The sequence below is a fragment of the Triticum dicoccoides genome, chromosome 6A, assembly GCF_002162155.2.
Source record: "Triticum dicoccoides isolate Atlit2015 ecotype Zavitan chromosome 6A, WEW_v2.0, whole genome shotgun sequence".
NCBI classification, from domain to species: Eukaryota; Viridiplantae; Streptophyta; class Magnoliopsida; order Poales; family Poaceae; genus Triticum; species Triticum dicoccoides.
Window position 1 is genome coordinate 17,942,966 of NC_041390.1, and position 12,819 is coordinate 17,955,784.

General features: G+C 47.7%; 1 pseudogene; it reads left to right on the forward strand.

Annotated features, from left to right (window-relative positions):
* Positions 1-11,961, forward strand: part of LOC119315504 — a 13,474-nt pseudogene extending 1,513 nt beyond the window's left edge.
* Positions 11,962-12,819: the final 858 nt, after the last annotated feature.

Genomic DNA, 12,819 nt, shown 5'->3' on the forward strand with positions numbered 1-12,819 from the left:
CGCCTCCTCGCGACGCCTCTCCCTCGCGCCCGGCCACCGCGCCGCCCCGAGCCATCGCCGGCGGCCGCCACGCAGCTCGCCGGCCGGAGCAAGCTCCGCCGCGGCAAGACCTCGCCTCCGCCGGCCGCACCTCGCCGGCCCGCGCCTCCTCCGAGCTCCTCCGGCCTCTCCAGCGCCCCGGTCTCTACTCGCCCCGGCAAGCCCCAAGTCCGGCGACCTCTCCTCCCCGATGAACAGGAACTCCGGCTGACGAACCTCAAACGGCGTGCGCGCTCAGATCCAGATCCGCTGGTACAGTGAAACCCTAGGGGTTGACCTTGTTATTTTTTCCTAAGTCTACATATCTTTTTGCATTGTTCATCATACCGTAACTCCGCATCCGTAACTCTGTTTTGGGCATATAGCATATCAAATTGTTCGTCTCAGAGAGTACATCATTTCATTCCATTGCATCATTTTCATTTGAGTTCATCTTGATGCCCGAAATGCTGTTAGAAGAAGGCTACTTGAGATAATTGTCAGATCTGCTACTCCATTTAGACATTTGTCATTTTTGCCATGATTATTGTGTGCATGATATGCCCTGATGCTCTACATATGTTTTGTTAAGGGTTTTGTCATCTTTCCAGAGGTGCAACCCATGTATTTTTGTAATGTGTGTGGTGACTAGCACATTCTTGCAAAGTGAGGCACTTGGTAATTCTGATTTCAGGGACTTAGCATTTCCACCAAGTCCTTGACCTATTTAGCTCATGTTGCCATATGTTCATGTTGTTTCCTAGTGATCCGTGCCTCTTTTGAGATTGATCAGTAAGGATGTTTTATTAATCTTATAGTGCTCTATCCATCCATGTCTTTGTTTGCAATTATGGAGCACCCTAGATTGAGTCAATCGAGCTCTACTTTTGCTACTTTGTGAATCTGGGCAGATTGTCAACTTGTTTGCAATTTTGCCGATGATGTTGTAGATGATCCGTGCATACTATGTTATTGTTCTTGCTATGTCTAGCTTGCATTTTGTGTATTCTTGACGGATGTATGCTTAGCTTTTCATGACTTGCTCCGTAGTGAGTGCATCGAGCTCGTTAACATGCCTACTTGAGATATGTTTCAGCATGTGCCAGTTTTCACTAAGTCTGAAAACTGATTATGCTTTTGCTATGTTCACATGCTTGCTAATATGTTTTCTGATCCCTTTTGGCTCAAGGTCACTAAGGTACTTTTGTTAAGCTTTTTGAGTAGCTCCATGCCATGTTTTACTTTGTCATGTTCAGGTCCTGTAGCATGTAGTTTTGTTGCTCTGAAGAGTGCTACCTGATCTGAAATTTCAAACAAGTGTTAATTTCACTAAGTCTGAGATCTGTTTACCATATGCATTTTTGCCATGCTTGTTTGAACCTGTTAATGGATGAATTGGCCGTAGCTCAGTGCTAGACTTTTGTTAAGCATCTTGAATGCATCCCTGCCATGTATTTTGATGCCATGTTTGGGTGCTGTAGCATGTTCATCTCATTGCATTTAGATGGCTACTTGCTGTAAATCACAGACCGGTGTCATATTTGAATCGCTTGCCATTTCCAAACCGTAACTCCGATTTCGGTGTTCTTTATATCATTTTCAAGCGATTTCATCTCATCTTTCCAGTGGCACACTTGGATTTCCAAGTTGAGGCCAGGTTCATGCATTCCTTGTCAAATCTTGCATATGCATCCCGCATCACATCCCGCATAGCATTCCATCTTTGCATCTTATTGTTTGATCCTTGCCGTGGTTGATTGTGTCCTTGTTGTTTGTTTGTCTTGTTTGGGTAGATCCGGGAGACGAGTTCGCTAACGAGGAGCCCGTTGAGTTTGCTTTCGAGGATCCAGTCAACTCTGACAACTTTGCAGGCAAGATGATCATACCCTCGAAATCACTACTATCTTTGCTATGCTAGTTTGCTCGCTCTTTTGCCATGCCAATGCTACGATGCCTACCATTTGCTTTCAAGCCTCCCAAATTGCCATGTCAAACCTCTAACCCACCATGTCCTAGAAAACCGTTGATTGGCTATGTTACCGCTTTGCTCAGCCCCTCTTATAGCGTTGCTAGTTGCAGGTGAAGATTGGAGGCTGTTCCTTGTTGGAACCTTTATTTACTTGTTGGGATATCATTATATTGCCATGTTATCTTAATGAATCTATATACTTGGTAAAGGGTGGAAGGCTTGGCCTCTCGCTTAGTGTTTTGTTCCACTCTTGCCGCCCTAGTTTTCGTCATATCGGTGTTATGTTCCCGGATTTTACGTTCCTTACGCGGTTGGGTTATAATGGGAACCCCTTGACAGTCCGCCTTGAATAAAACTCCTCCAGCAATGCCCAACCTTGGTTTTACCATTTGCCACCTAGCCTTTTCCCTTGGGTTTCGCAGACTCAAGGGTCATCTTATTTTAAACCCCCCCGGGCCAGTGCTCCTCTGAGCGTTGGTCCAACCTAGAGCACCGTGCGGGGCCGTCCCTTGGCAACCTGGGTTACGTTGGCTACCGTATGCTTAGCTTATCCGATGTGCCCTGAGAACGAGATATGTGCAGCTCCTATCGGGATTTGTCGGCACAGCGGGTGGTGTTGCTGGACGTGTTTTACCATTGTCGGAGTTGTCTTGAAGAACCGGGATACCGAGTCTGATCGGAACATCTCGGGAGGAGGTCTATTCCTTCGTTGACCGTGAGAGCTTGTCATGGGCTAAGTGGGGACTCTCCTGCAGGGATTTGAACTTTCGAAAGCCGTGCCCGCGGTTATGGGCAGATGGGAATTTGTTAATGTCCGGTTGTAGATAACTTGAACCTTAACTTAATTAAAATGAATCAATAGTGTGAGTTACCGTGATGGTCTCTTCTCGGCGGAGTCCGGGAAGTGGACACGGTGTTGGAGTAATGTTTGCGCAGGTTGCCCTCTAGTTTCTCGCTCGCGCTTTGCCTCCTCTTCTCGCTCTCATTTGCGAATAGGTTAGCCACCTTATATGCTAGTCGCTTGCTGCAGCTCCACATATATATACCTTACCCTACCTTTTAAGCTTAAATAGTCTTGATCGCGAGGGTGCGAGATTGCTGAGTCCCTGTGGCTCACAGATTACTATTACACCAGATGCAGGGCCTGATGATTCTGCTCCAGGTGACGCGCTCGAGCTCAAGTGGGAGTTCGACGAGGACTCTCAGCGATACTATGTTTCCTTTCCTGATGATCAGTAGTGGTGCCCAGTTGGGGGTGATCGGGACCGTGTCGCATGTTGGGTTATCTTTCATTTTGGCGGCATAGTCGAGCCATGAGTGTTTGGATGATGTATGCTATTTATGTACTTGATTGACGTGGCGAGTGTAAGCCAACTATGTTATCCCTTTTATTTATCTATATTACATGGGATGTTTGTGATGATTGCCTGACTTGCGACATATGCCTTCAATGCGATTATGTCTCTAAGTCATGCCTCGACACGTGGGAGCTATAGTCGCATCGAGGGTGTTACAAGTTGGTAATCAGAGCCTTCCCCGACCTTAGGAGCCCCATTGCTTGATCGTTTTTAGCAGCCGAGTTGTGTCTAGAAAAAAAATGTTTTGAGTCATTTAGGAATTATATATAGGAGAGTTTAGGAATTCTTTTTTACTTCCCAGTCTCCTCATCGCTCTGGTAAGGCATCCTGACGTAGTGTTTTGACTCTTCTCTTCTCAAATTTCACTAAAAAAAATTTAGGATCACGCGGGTATCTTGGAATCGTTCCGATGGTTTTATGATGAGAACATTGTCTTGGTGCCTCCTGTCAGGGGTTTTGTGGAAGTGTCCCGGGGAGTTGAGCTCTGAGGTGTTGTCGTCATAATTTTATCGTTGCAGTTCTGGAATACCTGAGTTTAGTACGCCGACATCGAAAATCTCTTTTATGCAGTTCGTTGGTGAGATAACCTCGACGCCACCCAGTACTGGGCGGGAGTTCGGGAGTATCGCCATAACTTGTATAACGGATGCTTTTCGAAGGTTGAGGTAGATGGTTTCCGAAGTTTTTCTCGGTTATGTGTTGAAGGATGGATATAGCTGGATGTAGGATTTGCTAGATTTGGGTGAGATATTATGCTTCCCCTGTATCCCCAACACCTGATTGCATAACCGGAAAGGTTCGGGAGTTTCATAAGTGGAAATTCTCGTAGCTCTAGTTCTTCTTCCATGGATATTGGTTTGAGATTGGGATTTCTTACCGATGATTCGTTCTTGATCCGTACCTTGTTGATTTATTTCTCTACCTAGATTCTACGTGGCTTCTCAATTTATGGATATGTGACCATTTAAAGAGGAATGCATTCGTTCATTTTGTTCGGATGTGCAATTTTCATTTCGTTGGATTCAACTTCATTTTATCTGTCTATGTGCTAACGGTGGTCAACCTCTTCAGGATGGCTCCCGCTAAGAGCACCAATCAGAATCAGAATCAAGATCCGCCACCACCTCCACCTCCTCCGGAGGCATGGCAAGCTGTGATGGCCGCAACCAATGCAAACACACAGTTGATCATGCAAATTCTCCAAGAGCGCAATCAAGGCAACCAAGGGAATCAAGGCAACAGTCAGAATCACTTTGCTACAATCAACCAGTTCCTTGCTAACGGGCCAAAGACTTTCAGCAATTGTGTTGAGGCAACCGATGCTGACGATTGGCCTGTGGATCTGTGCAAGCATTTCGAGTGCACTAATGTCAGGCCTGAGGATTTCTTCAAGTTCGCTTCCTTCCAACGCAAAGATCAAGCTGCAAAATGGTTCCAGCAGTACAAGGATTCCAGAGGTGGACGTGTGATCACTTGGGATGAATTCCGTCAAGATTTCAGAGCTCACCATATCCCTCAGAGCGTGGTTGAAAGCAAGCGTGAGGAATTCCGCAACCTGAAGCAAGGCTCTTTGTCTGTCTATGACTACAACAAGTTGTTCCAGAAGCTCGCCCGCTTTGCCAAGCAGGACGTGCCTGATGAGAAGAGCATGATATACCAGTTCAGGGTGGTCTCAGAGAAGAAATTCAGCTAGCTCTTGTTCTCTTTGAGCCCTTGAGGTACGATGAGTTCTACAACATGGCACTGAAGCAAGTGGCCGCTCAACTGAGGTGTGATGCTTCCAAGAAGCGAGTCAGAGATGCTACTCCTTCTTCCTCTACTCAAGTGACCAAGCAGCAGAAGTATTGGCTTCCTCCTCCTCCATTCCGTCAGCCGTATCAGCAGAAGAGCAAAGGTGGCAGTGGTTCTTCCCACCCACCCAACCCTGGCTTTCAGAACAAGACTTCGTCTCAAGCTCCATGATCAAGTGCTCCGTACCACCGTCCGCTTTCAGAGGTCACGTGCAACAAGTGCCAACAGAAGGGTCACTATGCCAACAAGTGTTTCAACCAGAGGCGTCTTCCTCCTCCTCCTCCTGTGAGATTGGCAAGTACAACTGTGGTCAAGCATAACCCCAAGCACGCCAAGGTCAACTTGCTGAATGCAGCTCAGGCAGAGGATTCATCACATGTTATCATGGGTAACTTTCCAGTTAACTCTATTCCCGCAAAAGTTCTTTTTGACACTGGTGCATCGCATTGTTTCATGTCAAGATCATTTGTTTCCAAGCATGACTTCGTTTCACAAATGTTGGGTAAACCTATGGGAGTGGTTTCTCCGGCTAAGTCTATGAGGGCTACTTCAATAGTCCCGGATGTTTCTATCATGATGGGTGATTTCAAGTTTCTGGCTTCTCCAATGGTCCTTGGTAACTCGGATATTGATCTTATTCTCGGAATGGATTGGCTTTCTAAGCACAAGGCTCAGCTTGATTGTGCAGCCAGGCAGATTCAATTGACTCATTCGTCTGAGGATGTAATTGTCTTTGCCGCGAATGACGATACCATCTGTCTGTTTTCTCTCAATGAGAAGGGTGAACTGGATGCTATCTCGCAAATTCCAGTCATTTGTGAATATCAAGACGTCTTTCCAGAAGAGCTTCCAGGAATGCCTCCGCACCGGCCAGTTGAATTCATCATCGATCTTGAGCCCGGTACGGAACCAGTGTGCAAACGTCCTTACAAGCTCGGACCTGAAGAGTTGAAGGAGCTGAAGAAGCAACTCGATATTCAAGAAAGAATGGGTCCCATCCGGCCTAGTTCTTCTCCGTGGGGTTGTGGTGTTCTTTTTGTGAAGAAGAAGGATGGAACGGACCGACTTTGTGTTGATTACCGTCCATTGAACAAGAAGACCATCAAGAACAAATACCCACTTCCCAACATCAACGAGCTGTTCGAACAACTCAAAGGTGCCCAAGTATTCTCCAAGCTTGATCTCCGTATGGGCTATCATCAGATTCGGATCCGTGAGCAAGATATTCCCAAGACGGCTTTCAGGACAAGCTATGGTTCATATGAATACACTGTCATGTCTTTTGGCCTCATCAACGCTCCTCCGACGTTCTCTCGCATGATGAACTTCATCTTCAACGCCTACACCAATGACTTCGTTTTGGTCTATCTCGATGACATTCTGGTTTTCTCGAAGAACAAGGAAGATCATGCCAAGCACTTGCGTTTGGTGCTCGACAAGCTCAGAGAACATCAGTTCTACGCCAAGTTCTCCAAGTGCGAATTTTGGCTTGATGAAGTTCTTTATCTTGGTCATATCATCTCTGCCAAGGGCATTGCCGTGAATCCTGAGAAGGTGTCTGCAATAGTGAATTGGGAACCTCCTCAGAACGTGAAGCAACTCCGTAGCTTCCTCGGTCTCGCAAGCTATTGCCGAAGATTCGTTGAAAACTTTTCTAAGATCGCGAAGCCTCTCTCTAATCTTCTCCAGAAGCACGTCAAATACGTTTGGTCTCCGGAGTGTGACATTGCTTTCAACACCTTGAAAGAGAAATTGATCACTGCTCTAGTTCTGACTCCGCCTGATGAATCCAAGCCGTACGAGGTCTTTTGTGATGCCTCTCTCCAAGGTCTTGGCGCAGTGTTGATGCAAGAGAAGAAAGTTGTTGCTTATACCTCTCGCCAGTTAAAGCCTAATGAGAAGAACTACCCCACTCATGATCTTGAGTTGGCGGCAGTTGTGCATGCTCTTTTGACTTGGAGACATCTTCTATTGGGAAGAAAAGCGGACATTTTCACTGATCACAAGAGTCTCAAGTACATCTTCACTCAGTCTAATCTTAACCTCAGGCAAACTCGATGGGTCAAAATGATTCAAGAGTATAATCCGAGTATCGAGTATACTCCAGGCAAGGCCAATGTGATTGCTGACGCTTTGAGCAGAAAGGCTTATTGCAACAGTCTGATTCTCAAGCCTTATCAACCCGAGCTTTGTGAAGCTTTCCGCAAACTTAATCTGCAAGTTGTTCCCCAAGGTTTCCTCGCCAACCTTCAAGTCTCTCCTACCTTAGAAGACCAGATTCGCCAAGCTCAGCTTCTTGATGCTATGGTGAAAAAGGTGAAGATTGGGATTGCCAAGAGTCAACCCAAGTACAAGTGCTACCGTCTTGATGACAAGGATACTCTTTTCTTCGAGGATCGTATTGTTGTGCCCAAAGGTGAAATTCGTAAAGTGATCATGAACGAGGCTCACAATTCTCTCCTCTCCATCCACCCTGGGAGCATGAAGATGTATCAGGACCTCAAGTAGGCTTATTGGTGGACTCGAATGAAGCGCGAGATTGCTCAATTTGTGAATGAGTGTGATGTCTGCAGAAGAGTGAAGGCAGAACACCAAAGGCCAGCTGGTCTCCTCCAACCTCTTGCCATTCCAGAATGGAAGTTTGACCACATTGAGATGGACTTCCTTACTGGGTTTCCAAAGTCCAAGCGTGGCAATGATGCTATATTCGTTGTCATCGACAAACTCACCAAAGTGGCTCACTTTCTGCCTATCAAAGAGTCAATCACTACAGCTCAATTGGCGGAACTCTATACCTCTCGAATTGTCTCTCTGCACAGTATTCCACAAGTGATCTCTTCAGACCGTGGCAGCATCTTTACCTCCAAGTTTTGGGATTCTTTTCAGAAGGCCATGGGCACCAACATCCGCTTCAGCACAGCTTTCCATCCTCAAACTAGCGGTCAAGTCGAGCGTGTCAATCAGATTCTTGAAGATATGCTCAGGGCTTGTGTGATCTACTTTGGCATGAAGTGGGAGGATTGTCTTCCTTATGCTGAATTCTCCTACAACAACAGTTTTCAAGCAAGTTCGGGCAAGGCCCCATTTGAAATTCTGTATGGCAGGAAGTGTCGTACCCCTCTCAACTAGTCTGAAACCAGTGAACGTCAGCTTCTTGGAAATGACTTAATCACAGAGGCAGAGGAGATGTGCAAAGTCATTCGAGATAACCTCAAAGCAGCCCAATCCCGCCAGAAGAGCTACTATGATAGTAAGCACTGTGATTTGGCTTTTGAGATCGGAGATCATGTTTACCTCCGCGTCTCTCCTATGAAAGGTACTCGTCGTTTCGGTATCAAAGGGAAGCTTGCCCCCAGATACGTGGGACCTTTCAAGATTGTCAGCAAGAGAGGCGATCTCGCCTATCAACTCGAGCTTCCTTCAAACTTTGCAAATGTTCATGATGTGTTCCATGTCTCTCAGCTCCGAAAGTGCTTCAAGACTCCTGACCGCACCGTCAACTTCGAGGACATTGAGCTCCAAGAAGATCTCTCTTATCGTGAGCATCCAGTTGCTATTCTTGAAGAGACTGAACGCAAGACTCGCAACAAGTCAATCAAATTCCTCAAAGTCAAGTGGTCACATCATTCCGACCGTGAAGCTACCTGGGAACGCGAGGATCACCTCCGTTCTGAGTACCCGTCGTTCTTTCAGTCCTAGATCTCGGGACGAGATCCTTTCGTAGTGGTGGAGTGTTGTAACACCCCGGATGTAACTTACCCAATTTGTACTCCAACTCTTGCCGTTTCCGGCGTTAAGTTATTTTATTTTCTCGGGTTCGGGTCTTTGTCTCCATGTGTTGTTATCGTTGTCATGCATCTCATATCATGTCATCATGTGCATTGCATTTGCATACGTGTTCATCTCATGTATTCGAGCATTTTCCCCGTTGTCCGTTTTGCATTCCGGCGCTTCATTCTCCTCCGGTGGTCGTTTCTACCTTTCTTTCGTGTATGGGGATTAAACATTTCTGGATTGGACCGAGACTTGCCAAGCGGCCTTGGTTTACTACCGGTAGACCGCCTGTCAAGTTTCGTACCATTTGGACTTCGTTTGATGCTCCAACGGTTAACCGAGGGACCGAGAAGGCTTCGTGTGTGTTGCAGCCCAACACCCCTCAAATTTGGCCCAAAATCCACCTAAACCTGCTCCATCATCTAGAGCATTCGATCACCATCGCGTGGCCGAAAAACGCACCTCATTTGGACTCTCCTAGCTCCCCCTATGCCTATATAAAGATCCCTTCCCCGAGATCCGGATGAAACCCTAACCTCCCCATCCCCTCGCGCCGCCGGACGAAAACTGTCGGGCCGGACGTGTCCGACCCGAGCGCCGCCGCCACGTGTCAACCCTCCATTTGCCACCGTCCTCGCGCCCACATCACCGCGCCGCCAGCCGTGCGGGCCCGCCATAGCCCAGGCCGCCGCCCGGCCCGCATCGCCGCCCGACCGTGGTCGCGGCCACCCGCCTCCTCGCGACACCTCTCCCTCGCGCCCGGCCACCGCGCCGCCCCGAGCCATCGCCGGCGGCCGCCATGCAGCTCGCCGGCCGGAGCAAGCTCCGCCGCGGCAAGACCTCGCCTCCGTTGGCCGCACCTCGCCGGCCCGCGCCTCCTCCGAGCTCCCCCGGCCTCTCCAGCGCCCCGGTCTCTCCTCGCCCCGGCAAGCCCCAAGTCCGGCGACCTCTCCTCCCCGGTGAACAGGAACTCCGACCGACGAACCTCGAACGGCGTGCGCGCTCAGATCCAGATCCGCTGCTACAGTGAAACCCTAGGGGTTGACCTCGTTATTTTTTCCTAAGTCTGCATATCTTTTTGCATTGTTCATCATACCGTAACTCCGCATCCGTAACTCCGTTTTGGGCATATAGCATATCAAATTGTTCATCTCAGAGAGTACATCATTTCATTCCATTGCATCGAGGGTGTTACATGATCGATCCGGGATAACTTCCTGTATGTAAGGAATGTGGTCAAGGCTGCTCATAGTGCAAGATCCCCCCTAATGTTCCTTAAGCTAGATATCGCCAAGGCCTTTGATTCAATCTGTTGGGGATTTTTGCTTGAGGTTCTGGAGGCGATGGGTTTTGGGCAGCGGTGGCGCGACATGATTTCTCTGATTCTGTCGTCCTCATCCTCGAGAATTTTGCTTAACGGGACCCGTGGCCTTCCGATTGTGCATCAATGTGGGCTGCGGCAAGGAGACTCCTTGTCGCCGCTGCTGTTTATCATTGCGATGGAGCCGCTTCAGCGTCTGCTCTCCTTGGCCACGGAGAAAGGCATTCTGTCGCCGCTCAAGCTACGGATGGCGAGGTTCCGGTCCAGTTTTTATGCGGATGATGCAGCGCTTTTTCTCAACCCCGAGCTGAACGACTTTGTTGCGGTTCAGGCCATCCTAAAGCTCTTCGCGGACGCCTCGGGCTTAAAAACGAATATCAAAAGTCGGTGGCCTACCCTATCTCCTGCACGGGCCTTGATTTGCTGCCCTTAATGGCTATATTTGGTGGATAGCAAGGTGCCCTTCCATGTCAGTACCCTGCCTTTGGGTGTGTGTAAGCCAAAGAGGACTGAGATGCAGCCTCTCATTGATAAGATCGCCGGAAAGCTGGCCACAAGTAAGGGACGGCTGCTCAACAGAATGGGGAGGTTGGTCTACACCAATTCGGTGGTGACTGCTACTGCCACATTCTTTTTGACATCAAGTGGCTGATTAAAAAGGTGGACAAGCTTAGAAAGAACTTCCTTTGGGAGGCGGATGACGCGTCGATTGATGGGAAAAGTCTGGTAAACTGGAAGCAAGTTTGCTCTCCAAAGAGATATGGAGGTTTGGGCATAAAAATATCAAGTGCTTTAGCCGAGCACTGAGACTTCATTGGGAATGATACAGATGGGAGGACAGAGATAGACCGTGGAAAGGGACAGATACGCCATGCGATAGTGTTGATAAGCAGCTCTTCTCCAGCTGCACTAAGGTCTCTTTGGGCGATGGAGCTTTGGCTAGCTTCTGGAGGGACAAGTGGTTGAATGGTGAAGCTCCGTTGGACTTGGCACCGGCGGTGTTCAAGCTGGCCCGCTTCAAAAAAGTCTCGGTCAGAGAAGGCATGGATAATGCTAAATGGATGCAAGGGCTTAACCGGATAAACAATGCTGAGGAGCTGCGCCAGTTTGTTCAGCTTTGGACCAGGGTTCAAGGGACAACATTGTCGACGGAGAAGTACGCCATCGTTTGGAACCTCACTGCCAATGGTGTATATTCGGCCTGCTCGGCCTACGAGGCCCAATTTTTCTCTAGGATTGAGAGGCCACGGTTGGCCAGAGTGTGGACGAGCAAGATGGAGGGGAAAGTGAGGTTCTTCTTATGGCTCTTGCTCCAGAACAGAAACTGGACTGCTGACCGATTGCAAGCAAGAGGCTGGACACATAATGATCTCTGCAAGCTCTGCGGTCAGGAACCTGAAACTGCGAACCATATTGCTCTGCTATGCCCTTTTGCCAAGGAGATTTGGTTCCAGTTCCGACGTGCTCACGATGCCATGTGTGTTGTGGCCGATGAGGCGCAGACCGTGGGCGAGTGGTGGGAAAGGTTGTGCTCTGCCAGAGGGTCGAGGGAGCAATGCAGGGAGGACATGACCGTGGCTGCCTACATAGTGTGGAACCTCTGGAAGGAGAGGAATCGGCGAGTCTTCGAGCATAAGCAACTGACAGTTCTTGCGCTGACTGGGCTCATCAAGGATGACATCAAGTGTTTTGGGGAGGCAACTAGAGGGGTTCGCACTGTTGGGTTGTAATCCTTTCTGCTCTCTTATATCTATTCTGTAATGGGGGTGCGACCTTTATGCGTTGGTCGATCCGTTCTTGTATGACTCCTTCTCTATAATGCAAAGGCAGAGCTCCTGCTATTCTCGTCAAAAAAGATCGCTTTCAGAGCTAGAGATTTCATAAGGATAGACCTCAGAAACCAGAATGATTGAATGTCACAAAGGCATTATTATTTTGATGTATACGCATCCAACGCCAACATTCACTCTTTTAGAACTTTTGTATTTGCTTTGGCTAATACATATGCCATTTTATAGACACCGGAGCCATCCTTTCCTCTATATGGACATGGTTGGTATCCATCTTAACTATGGTCGAGTATTGATAGATCAATAATTAAGTTCACATGCATGCAGTATATGCACTAAAATTTAGACCTGCATCTTCACCGATAAATCCGCTATGCTTGTCCCGTGAAACAACTGTTTGTACAGAGCTTCACAGTAAGAGCCACTAAATTTGCAAAAAGTGATTATCTACAGATGTCTAATTTTGTTGACTAAAATGAACCGAGCTTTCTTCATCGATCGGTTAAACTGCACTATTCCTTCGTCTGTCTGCTTAACGGAATGAATAATGATTAACTATGTTTGGGCCTCATGGGAAACATCATAAAGAGGATTCTACTTCTTGTATGAAGATGGCTTCCAGAAAACGAAATCCAATACACATCATCATAGTAAAATCATCTCGTAACCGATCAAGGTTACATACCACATATTTCCATATTGCCTTCCTATGTTTTCCTGCTGGATATCCTCTCAAGCACTTTTTTTAGAATATCTCTTAAATATGTCTAGTATGGAAAATATTTACATAATTTTTAA